Genomic DNA, 12,223 nt, shown 5'->3' with positions numbered 1-12,223 from the left:
AATAGTTTTATTTCTTCTCAGCCAAATTCTTTATAATGTCTGCGAACCTTAAAGAAATCAAACTCGAAAGCCAAAATTATGTAGACTGGAAATATAAAATGGATAAGATTCACATTGCTAAAATTTAAAGTTTGTATTCACCAATTCATGTCCTCTATTTCCTTGACAAAATTCTATAAAGAAAGTTTAAGAATGCATCTCATGCATGTACTTGACAAGTTCTTTGAGATAGAAGCCCAAACTACTTTATTTTAAGTAGTAAGGCATGTCTTGGTTTATATTGATGAAAGAGGAATATCCAATAAGGACGATGTCCAGATTCTATTGGAATATCCACGAGAGATAGAATAGTTTGAGGAATCTTCTGATTCAGTTACTCAAATAGTTTCTACACTCAGTTCTTCGTCAAATGTAATAGGAAGTGATAGTATGAAGGTTGTTACTTAAAGGTTGGAAGCCTTCTACATGATATTCACTTTATTACTAATAGAGGAAGATAACATGATAGATGACAAATTCCTTAAAGCTACATCTTTCCTATGTCTTAGTTCAATCGAACAGAAGACTAGCAATGGAAAGAGGGAAGAGCTGAATTGTCATCAATGCTTGCTGAAAGCAAGTAAGGCAAGATAAATTAGGTGAAAAGGCAAATTGAAGATGCATTGTAAGTCGGATTGACCTCTTCTAAAGAAGGACAATGACTTAGATAACAATGCAACTTGTAAAGGAGAGATCTTAATTCAGTTGGACAGTTATTGTAGTGAGAGCTATTTATTTATGCTCACTTAATTGTTTTATTTTGATGTTAGAGCTTTGTTTTATTGGTACATTTTAGTTTAGAAAGAATCCAGTTTCAGTTTCTAAACTTGTTTATGATTAAGCGATGTTCGATGTCATTTTATAATGCGTGCATTATTAAGAAATGTGATTCGAATATCTATCATAGTACAAAATAAATTATACATCATAGTATCTAAACAACATAAATGCAACAAGATTGAGTTTCGAACAACAGTTCAACTTCTTATACAATGAATGCTAAAGTATTTATGTCACTTAGACATAAGGCCAAGAAAATACTTAGTAATTGTTCAAACTTATTTTTTCTAACTCAAGTGACTATCGAGATTTTAACAACTTGCTTGTTAAATAGCTCGAAAGTCAAGTAAGTCTGGTTGGTGCACTATAAGTAAGGATCCTTTGGTGGTTCAAGGGATTCAGAATACTTATAGAGATGCAACATACAAAGACTAGCAAGTCTCAATGGTTTACACCATGGGAGACGAGCAATGAGTTAAGATTAGTAGTGGGAGTTAAATCCTAGTTGACTACTCCAAGCATTCTTCTAAAGAATGGGATAGTCATATAAGAAGATATCGAAGTCTCTCTAAGACAAGTTCAATATGGGAATAGTTTCACTCAATAACACCTTATCATTGATGGGATATACGTTGGAAACAACGAGTTATATCTTAAAGAAACTACCATAACATCAGTACCTTCTACAACACACGAGTTGTGGACTAGAGGTAAGTCTAGTCCAGCACATCTCAAGGTGTGGAGTTATTCCAACACATGTTTTGGAAAAGGTATCCAAGTAATTGGAGTTGTGTACTGAGGTATGTTTTAAGATTGTCCCGATTGATAGAAGAGGTACAGGTTCTATAATCTTCACGGCAAGATATGTGTTTGTTTATACGAATACTAGATTCTTTCATAAAGATTATGAGAAGAACTACAAGCCTAACAAGCATGATAATTCTCAAGATAATAAGAATATCTATTTTCCATCTGAACCAAGAAGTCATACCATTAGATACTTATGCATTTAGAAAATCAACATTTGTACCTAAGATTATAAGAGTCATGTCGTAGTGGGAGCGTTCCTTGCGATCATAACAAGTGCATGGATCTAAGAGTCTTTAGACTCAGTTTTAGATCGACTTGAATCTAATTCATGTAACTATAAGGACGCGTTGACTCATTCAGATAATCATTCTTGATAAGATGATAGATTTTGAATAATAATCTAAGATAGACAAGAATGTTTGCAAGACTTGCGATACTACTGAAGAGGACACAACTAGTGTGTGGGTAGTCACAGTGTGCACAGAAAGAAATAACAGGTTTGCTAGGTCCAGCAAATCCGCTAGATCACACGGTCTAGGAACTCACTGGTCGTCGGACACACAGAGCACTTCTTCAAAAACCCTCAACCACTTTACTAAAACATAGCACAGGGAAGTAGGGATCGATCCCACAAAGATGGATGCGTAATAATCATGCTCAAGGATTTGGAAATTGTTTTTGGGTTTGGCTGCTGCCACGCATTTTTTTTGGGTTGAGGAAATTAAACTTAAACTTGGCATTTTAAACAGCTACGCTAACGGCTAGATCTAGGCGAAACAACAAAAGCATGTACGTAAACTAGAACCGAACAATCACTAGATCTGGGAAATAAACTGACGGTGGGGACCATAACTGAAAAAGCAGAGTACGGACGAAAAGCTGGAAAAACAACTAACTAAGGTACTAACTAACAGCGACATCATCTTCTCCAACCAATTTGCATAAAACCTCAGAAGAAAACAGCATGAGCGAAATCGGAACAGAGCAGACTGGATTTTAACAATTTAATGAAGAACAATTAAGAACTAAACAGATCTACGGATGCTAGACGAAGAAAAACATAAAGCAAACAGAAAAACCAAAATCCATGCATAACTTGACTTCCCCTGTTCAAATCCAACCTCGGATGCTAAATCCACTCCGGATCCAAGCATCCGACACAAACTCCAGCCAAAAAAAACATTTCATAACTTCAGATTCAACCAACAACCTCCGATCAACAACAACAACGCAGATCTACAACCAAATTCCCAGATCGAGCACCAAAATGACAGAAACAGAGATCAACATGCAACACGCCGAAATAAAAACTCTTAACAGCAGGATCAACGTAGATCAACACGAAATAATACAAATATAACGAAAACTAAGAAATGCATAGATAATCAGTAACATCAACAGCCAAATCGACTTCCAAAAGTGAAGTTTGAACGAAATAGAATGCAAAAGAACTGAAAGTAAGTAGATTGTATCTTCGCCCTCACGCGGACGGTGTTACGACGGAATTTCTCTGAAGAATTGACCCCTTGAAACCTAAAACTACCCCAGAACTCCCATTTCCCAAGTGTGTGTTGTGTGTGAGCTAAGAGTGAACGAAAAAGAGTGATATCTTGTGTGTTGCATGCTCCTCTATTTATAGGCGTTGAGGTGGGGCCCAGCGAGGTATAGATAGACTTTGTTGCCCTCAGCTATTGACTCCCTTCTTCTAGCCTTCTTTTCCTTAGGTTCTGCTCACTTCTACTTCATTTCTTCGCTAGACTGTTTCCTCCAGCATCTCCTGGATCTAGTGATTCTGTCACACACCTAGCTTAGAAACCGTGTTAGACCCAGCAAAATGTAATGTTTTTCACTATATAACCGATGCATGAAATTAGCCTTATCAAACTGCTCACACTTAAACCATACTTGTCCTCAAGTATAAACACAAGAAAAAGAATAAGGAGAATTTCAAGCAAGGTTATCCCCTGACCGACTCTTTAGACTCTAGACAGACTCCTAGACCTAGACACAATTTGAAACTAAAACACTTAAAGAAAAACATACAAACACATAAACACATAAACACATAAACACATATGCATGAGCTAGCTTCAACTTTTAGGCAACCGTCCCCACAAGATTAAGGTCAATCCAACAGGCTGCACTCCTCCAAATAGGCCCTTTCCCTTCCTCTACCTAGCCAATCTGTCAGTTCGTCAAGATAGCCTTTTACTTACCCAATTATTGGATTCACTCAATCACTCATTCCTCACCAGGGATGTTAGGATCGATTCTCTCTTAAGTTATTGCCACACCACTGAAGCGTCGGGTTATGAGAGTTCCTCCTTTTTTCCTGGGTCAGGTTATTATTGTTCTTGCCCTTTAAACAACTTCCCCCTGGACTTCGTCCAACTTATACCTCCTTCTTTTTATATTTTTTTTTTTTTCTCCTTTTTTGCTTTTTTTTTTTTTTTTTTCTCTGGACTTCGTCCAGCTTATTCCTCCATTTTCCTCTTCTCTCTTCTGGACTTCGTCCAGCTTATAACACCTTACCCTGGACTTCGTCCAGCTTATACCTTCATAACCCAATCCCCCTATTTTTCTCCTTCACAACTCTTCTCCCTAAGCATTCAGTGGCGGCCCTTTAACATGTGTTAGCTCGAAGTTATTTAAGGCTTATAACTCGCTATTATAGTAGGGCTTCACAACTAAGTAAGTAAAGGCATCCTCTATCGTTCTCGCTTCACTCAGATTGACTTGGCTTATTAAAGGAAAAGGCTTCTAAGTTGAAATACCTCCTATTTTCAATTACTTTCACTAAGGGGATCATGCCGTATTATATTCACTGGCTCATGCGACACAACAAAACTAGACCTAAAGACTCTTATCATGCGGACAAATACATGCATTGACTCCTCTCCCCCTCCCACTTCACTCAAGCTTGTCCCCAAGCCATCGTCGTGAAGGGGGGAAACAGAGAGATCAATGCAACAACAACAACAGTTTATATATATAAAAAAAACTTCTCACACTTAGACCAAGCATTGGGCTAAGTGGGAGAAAACACAACAAAAAAGAAAATACAAACTTCTCACACTTAGACCAAGCAGTGGGCTAAGTGGGAGAAAACACAGACAAATACATAACACAAATAGGCAACAAAAACAAAAACAGATAACTGAAAGCAAAAAAAATAAAAGTTACTTGGTCATGGGGGTGATTCACTTCTGGGGCTGGCTCCCTCGAGAGCCAGACTGGGGTGGGATTCCGGGTCGGGTCATTTTCACCTTCTTCTTCGCCGGCTGCTCCGGCTCTTCTTCTTCCTGTTCTGGCTGGTCGGGTACTGGCTTCTTCATCAGAGACTTTGATTTTGTTGGGACTGACACTTGCTTGGGAACGGGTGGGGAGATCATCTGCTTGAGCGATTGTTGTGGTCGCTTGACGGAGGGACTGCTCTGGACGGGCTGCTTGACTTCGCTGCTGGACCCAGGAGTTACCTTCGACTGGGTCAAGGGGAGTGTCTGCTGCAACCACTTCAACATCTTCATTGAAAGCTCCACCGCCTCCGTCATTCGCTCATTTTGTTTGGCAGACTTCACCGCCAAATCTGCAATATTGCCCCTCAGGGTCTTCACTTCCTCCCGGCTTCCGTTCAATTCCTTTCTAATCCCCCCAAGTTCCTTCACCATTTCTTTCCTCATCAATTGCATCTCCTTTCTCATATCCTGGACATCCTTACGCAACTCTTCAATATCTTCACTTGACATGGCCTCCTCGGCTTCTCCAGTCTCCGCCTTTACCTTGTCTCCTATCGAGTAGAAGAAGGTCTTGGCGCCATGAGCTTGTAGCAACCCCTTGTTGAAAAAATAATCAACACTGAAAATCTCCGGGGGTTCGCACATGACTACCAAAGGAGCGGTCTTGGCAATCTTCATTTCGATGTTCCGTTGGAGGTAGGCGCCGAGGAGGTGGCAGGTATACATATGACGCGCAGGGTTGCTCGCCATTTGGTGGCATGCCTGAGCCAGCCAATAACCTAGGTGCACCTTCACGCCCTTCGCCATGCACCAAGTGAAGTAAAGGTCGGTAGTTGTAAGAGCTGAATTAGCGGTTCCCATCAAGTTGTAGCTGATAAACGTCTGAGCAAAGCGGAGGATTCGGTCTTCGATGTGAGAGGCTTTGGAGTAGCTGGACTTAAACGTTCCCGCCTTGGAGTGGGTGATCAGTTCCCATGCTGTTTGCACTTTGAAACCCGGCGTATTCTTCGGCACACCGATCATCCTATCATTCCATATCCCCTCATCATCCTCGGCTTGGGTGAACAACCCCATTTTCAAAGACCACTCCCGGATGCTCATCTCATGTTCTTCATTGAAAAGCCTGAAAGTTATGGAGTCCGCGTCAAGATCAGTGGTGTTTTTCAATCGAAAGGTGGAGAAAAACTCCCTTGCTAGGTCCACCGGCACCCTCTCCTGGCTGTGCTTCAGTAACCACTCAAATCCGATCGAATAGATACAAGCGCGGAAGTCCTCGTCACATGCAATCATTTTAAGCTCTTTGGGGCTGTACTGCTTCCCAGACTTAGCCATCTTCCCGGCGCTACATCTTTCCTTGTACACCGTGGTCCTTTTCTGATCGTCGAACTGCCTCATCGCCTCTAGCAGCTCCTTAGTCAGCCAAACTTCCGGGCGTCCTGGAATAAACTCTTCTTCAGCTTCTTCAGATTCATAGTCGGGTTCATGGGTAGGCTCGTCTTGTTCCTCGGCAGAGGGATCTTCGGTCACTGGGGAAAGGGTCTCCTCAACCTCCTTGACGGAGGGAGCTTTCCTTGACCGGGTAGATGAGGTCGCCGCTGCCTTTCCTTTTCTTGCCCTCTCCGTGGCCAGGCGACGTTCCTCTGCTTCCGCAGCATCAGGAACTAAGTCATCAACTTCGTCGAGCAGACTCCTCCTGGTTCGTCTCCTCTCTGCCCTCTCGTCTATCTGGGGTTCGTCTTCCTCCTGGTCATCCACCAGGTCCACAATCAAGTTCAGCCCTCCCTCAGCGGGCTCCGGTACTCCAGTCACATGTAGATCTGTTTCTTCCATCAATTTTTCCGGGGTTTCCCCCTCATTATCCACCATCGGGGTTGCCCCCTCAATATAAATGGGGTTCTCCCCCCTGACATCACTTGGGGTTGCCCCCTCTTCCATGGGTTCAGGGGTCGCACCCCTGAAATCGGTTGGGGTCTCATCCCCAGTTTCCATTGGGGTTTCCCCCTTAGTTACCTCTTCCACAACAGGGGTTTCCCCCTCAACAAGATACTGTCCACAATAGGGGTTTCCCCCTCCACAACGCCATCTATAACAGTGGTTTCCCCCTCACCATCTTCCTTACCCTCAGAACTAGGGTTTTCGTCACCTTGCTTCTCGGTCTCCACCTCTGCTCCGCTATTCGTGTTGAGTCCACCATCCTCCGGCCGTTCGTGCACCGCCTCTTCTTTTTCCGCCTCCCGTGAAGCGGTTTCTGCATGTTGAGATCCTGAGTCTCGAGGCCCTTCTTCATGGAAAGTAGAGAGAAGGGAGAGTAATTTCGGTTTTTTTCGTCGATTTGGATTATTGGAGAGAGAGAGGCGACGGTTGCCTTTTCTGAAAGCAACCGTACAACTCCCATAAATATCGGCCAGATTTTGAAATTCAAATTATCTCCATCCCTCCTTGACTTCTTCCTCCAGGGTTCCTTCCTCTAGCTGATTTCCCTGACCATGACCCTAAAAAAATTTGAAGACGCCAGACTCCTAGGTCAAGGTTAGAATGTAAGGCATCGGTTCCCTTCGGAGTCTGGTGCTTCGAAAATATTTTTGGAAGATTGTAAATTGTATATACTCCATTTTTTTGGATTTTCTTTAGTTAGCAAAGCAATTAAACTATTTACACATTCCCTTTGAGTATCATCGAGATCCCCTGGTTCAGCACATTTTTTCAAAAATGTCAACCATTTACCTGACCCAGGAATTCATCGAGAATACCTCCTCGTCCATCTAGGCGATAGTGGAGAGTGCGTGTAGTGGAACTTCGTCCACTACACACAGCTCAGAATTATCCCTATAGACTTTCACTCTATGACCATTAACAATAAAAGGGACAGAGTTAGAGGCACTTCCCTGGATCTCCACTGCTCCGTTTGCGCGGAGGCCGACGATGGTATATGGGCCGATCCATTTAGACTTCAATTTCCCTGGCATTAGCTTGAGCCGGGATTGGAAAAGGAGCACCTTCTGTCCCACATGAAGTTCCTTGACCCGGAGATTCCTGTCATGCCATAACTTTGTCCTTTCTTTGTACCACATGGCAGACTCAAATGACTCCAGCCTAAGTTCCTCCAGTTCTTGTAATTGTAACTTCCTCTCTTCTTCGCAAGCTATAGGTTTCATGTTCAACTCTTTCACTGCCCAGTACGCCTTGTGCTCAATACCCACAGGTAAGTGGCACATCTTGCCAAACACAAGCCTGTAAGGCGACATTCCAATAGGCGTTTTAAAAGCAGTTATGTAGGCCCACAATGCGTCACCGAGCCTCTTGCTCCAGTCCTTCCTTGACGGATTAACTGTCTTCTCCAATATCGCCTTGATCTCGCGATTAGAAATCTCTGCTTGGCCATTAGACTGAGGGTGGTACGGAGTCGACACTCTATGGTGAACACCATATTTCTTTATCAGAGCCTCGATGGTGCGATTACAGAAATGAGTTCCTTGATCTGAGACGATGGCTCGGGGAACTCCATATCTGTTGAAAATATTGGCCTTCAGAAATTTTGCCACCTCCTTCGATTCACATGTTGTGGTGGCCTTAGCTTCTATCCACTTAGACACATAGTCTACTGCAACCAATATATAAGTGTTCCCACAGGATGATGGGAACGGTCCCATGAAGTCCATTCCCCACACGTCGAAAATTTCGCACACGATCACCGGGACCTGAGGCATCTCGTCCATCCTTGAAATTCCCCCCGTCTGTTGGCATCTCTCGCAACACTGGCAAAACTCAAAGGCATCCTTATTTAATGTCGGCCAATAAAAACCGCTGTCCAGAACCTTCCTTGCTGTCTTCCTTGGTCCAAAGTGACCTCCACATGCCAAAGTGTGGCAATGAATTAGCACATCTTTTTGTTCCCATTCGGGAATGCAGCGTCTAATCACTTGATCTGAGCACATCTTCCACAGGTAGGGGTCGTCCCAAAAGTAATATTTGGCTTCGCTTTTAATTTTCATCTTCTGGGCCCGGGAAACTTCGTCTGAGCTTGGCACCTCTCCCGTGACCAAGTAGTTGGCTAAGTCAGCAAACCACGGTTCTGCGTTAAGTGTGCGCTTCCCTTTATCAGATTCCCCTAGACCGGTTAAAGCCAAAACTGCTTCCCAGTCAATTGGTTTAGGAAATTTCTCCAGAAAGTACAAATGCTCTTCAGGGAAGGCATCGGGTATGGCCTCTTCTGTTTCCCCTTGATATATTCTGCTCAAGTGATCGGCTACTCTATTCTCCGTTCCTCTTTTGTCTCTCACTTCCCAATCAAACTCCTGCAAGAGCAACACCCAACGGATTAACCTCGGCTTAGACTCCTTCTTAGCCAGTAAGTACTTTATTGCTGTGTGATCCGTGAAGACTATAACCCTCGACCCAAGAAGGTAGGGTCGGAATTTTTCAAACGAGTATACGACAGCCAACATTTCCTTCTCCGTGGTGTCATAATTCTTCTGAGCCTGATTCAGCGTCTTGGAAGCATAGAAGATCACATAACTTTTTCCATCAATTTTCTGTCCTAGGACAGCTCCCACAGCAAAATCACTCGCGTCGCACATTATCTCAAAAGGGTGATTCCAGTCTGGCGCCCTGATAATTGGTGCCGACACTAATCTGTCCTTGAGCAACTGAAATGCCTTTTTGCATCCTTCGTCAAAGACGAATTCCACATCATTGTGCAACAAATGAGTGAGTGGTTGCGCGATTTTCGCGAAATCCTTGATAAACCTCCTATAAAACCCTGCGTGACCTAGGAAGCCTCTAACCTCTTTTTGGTTCGTAGGGTATGGTAACTTTGATATCACATCTACCTTTGCTTTGTCTACTTGTATCCCTCTCTCAGAAACCACGTGACCCAGGACAATGCCTTCCATCACCATGAAGTGGCATTTTTCGAAATTCAATACTAAATGCTTCTCTTGGCATCTCTTTAACACTAGATCAAGGCTGGCCAAACAAGTATCGAATGAGTTCCCGTATACGGTAAAATCGTCCATGAATATCTCAATGCATACTTCCAGCAGATCCGAAAAAATGCTCATCATACACCGCTGGAAAGTTCCTGGTGCATTACACAATCCAAACGACATTCTTCGGTATGCATAGGTACCAAAGGGGCACGTAAACGTGGTTTTCCCTTGGTCCTCTGGGTTAACGTAGATCTGGAAATAGCCACTGTATCCATCAAGAAAACAAAAATACTATTTGCCAGCCAGTCTTTCTAGCATCTGATCAATGAAAGGTAGGGGGAAGTGATCCTTCTTTGTGGCCTCGTTCAGCTTCTTGTAGTCGATGCACATCCTCCACCCCGTCACTAGTCTAGTGGGCACCAGCTCGTTCTTTTCATTCTTAACAACCTGTATTCCACACTTTTTAGGTACCATATGGACAGGACTGACCCACTCGCTGTCCGGAATGGAGTAGATGATCCCTAGAGCAAGCAATTTTAACACCTCCTTTAGGACTTCCTCTCGCATGTTCGGATTCAGTTTCCGTTGTGCATCTCGATGAGCCTTCGCACCTTCTTCTAGACGAATGTGGTGCATACAAAGATCCGGACTGATTCCTACCAAATCCGAGAGAGTCCACCCTATTGCTTTCTTGTTTCTTTTGATGACTTCCAACAACCCCTTCTCCTGCTCCTTGGTCAGGTTACTGTTGACTATTACTGGGAATGTCTCATTCTCCTCCAAGTAAGCGTACTTGAGCTGGCGGGAGTGTCTTCAGTTCCTTCTTTGTTCCATTCGTCTCCTGGGACAAGGGATTTTTGTCTGCAATTTCTGGTAATGCCTCCTTCCCAGACCCAGGAGAATTCTCCAGACTAGCCACGTGAGCCGATCATTTAGATTTGACTGACTCGGGACTTCTGCAAAACTCCATGATGGCCTCCGTGAGTTCTTCATCTGTCAACTCCGTTGTGTTCATTGCTGCACACCATCCTACAACTTCTCTGTCAATTGAATGGCTCAACTCCGAGTTGTCAATTTGTTCCTGTATCAATTCCGTCTCAAGATATTCTTGGACCAGGGGGTTAATAACATCAATAGCATACAGATTCTCAACATCTAAAGGCCTTTTCATCCCCTCATCTATGCTAAATGTATATTTTTCCCCATTATAATCCAAGCAAATTGTTCCATCGAAGACATCGATAATGGTCTTAGCAGTACGCAAAAATGGTCTCCCTAAAAGCACGCCACTAGACTCAGCAGACTCATTATCATTCATCTTGATCACATAAAAATCAGCAGGATATAGAAAATCATGCACTTTGACTATGACATTTTCCAACACACCTTCAGGACAAATGCAAGTTCTATCTGCTAACTGGATCATCCTTACTCCTGTCAATTTCTTATAGATCGAAAGCGGTAAAACATTGATGGACGCCCCTAGATCACACATAGCATGCTCGACCTTGATGTCCCCTAGAGAGATGGGTAATGTGAACATACCTGGGTCGGTGCATTTTGAGGGCATCCTTCTCTTTTGTATCACAGCAGACACATTCTCCCCGATCACAATCTTCCCGTCTGGTTTGGTCTTCCCTGCAATGAATTCCTTGATGAACTTGCTGAAAGCAGGCATTTTTAGGGCTTGCAAGAATGGCAGGTTGATTTCCAACTTGCTAAAAATCTCCATGAGATCCTCTGTATCATCCTTCTTTTTCTTTGCTTCCCCTCGGTATGGATATGGTTTTGCTCGCTTTACTGCATTTGTGGAAGTCCCAGCCTGGGTTTCACCAACTTCCCTGTTTTCTTCCTTGCTCACTACTTCAGGTTCTGGGTCTAGGAAGAATAGGCTCTTGGTCGAGGTAGGGATCCCCCTAAATCTCCCTTCTGGAGGTCATCCTGAACAAGGATTTCCCTGGGTCTAGGGCTATCCCCTTGAAGCATCTGACTTTTTTCCCTTTCACTAACCTGCATAGGTACCTCCTCGTCAATTTATGAAGTTGGTCCTTCATAGCCGCGCCCAGATCTCAAGGTGATTTGACTAATGTTTGCTCGGTTTGGTGGTTTGACCGTGGCAGGAAGTTTCCCTTCATTTCCCCGCATCTCATTCAAGGAAACTGCGATCTGGGACAGTTGCTTTGCCATCATGTCCATGGCGACTTTATGTTCAGACTGAGCGTCTTGCAATTTGTGCACCACGTCATTGTTGGAATGCAAGTTATTCTGCATGAACTGCTGTGAATTCACTAGGTCGTGGACCATGTCATCCAAACTCTTTTGTGGCCTGGAGTTGAATTGATTAAAATTCGGTCCTTGACCTTGGTTCTGACGATAGTTCCCTTGATTCCCTTGATGGTTGTTGTACTGGTTGCTAGACCCTTGATTCCC

This window comes from Salvia hispanica, chromosome 5 (assembly GCF_023119035.1).
Source record: "Salvia hispanica cultivar TCC Black 2014 chromosome 5, UniMelb_Shisp_WGS_1.0, whole genome shotgun sequence".
In the NCBI taxonomy this organism is placed as follows: domain Eukaryota; kingdom Viridiplantae; phylum Streptophyta; class Magnoliopsida; order Lamiales; family Lamiaceae; genus Salvia; species Salvia hispanica.
This window is presented reverse-complemented; position numbering follows the sequence as displayed.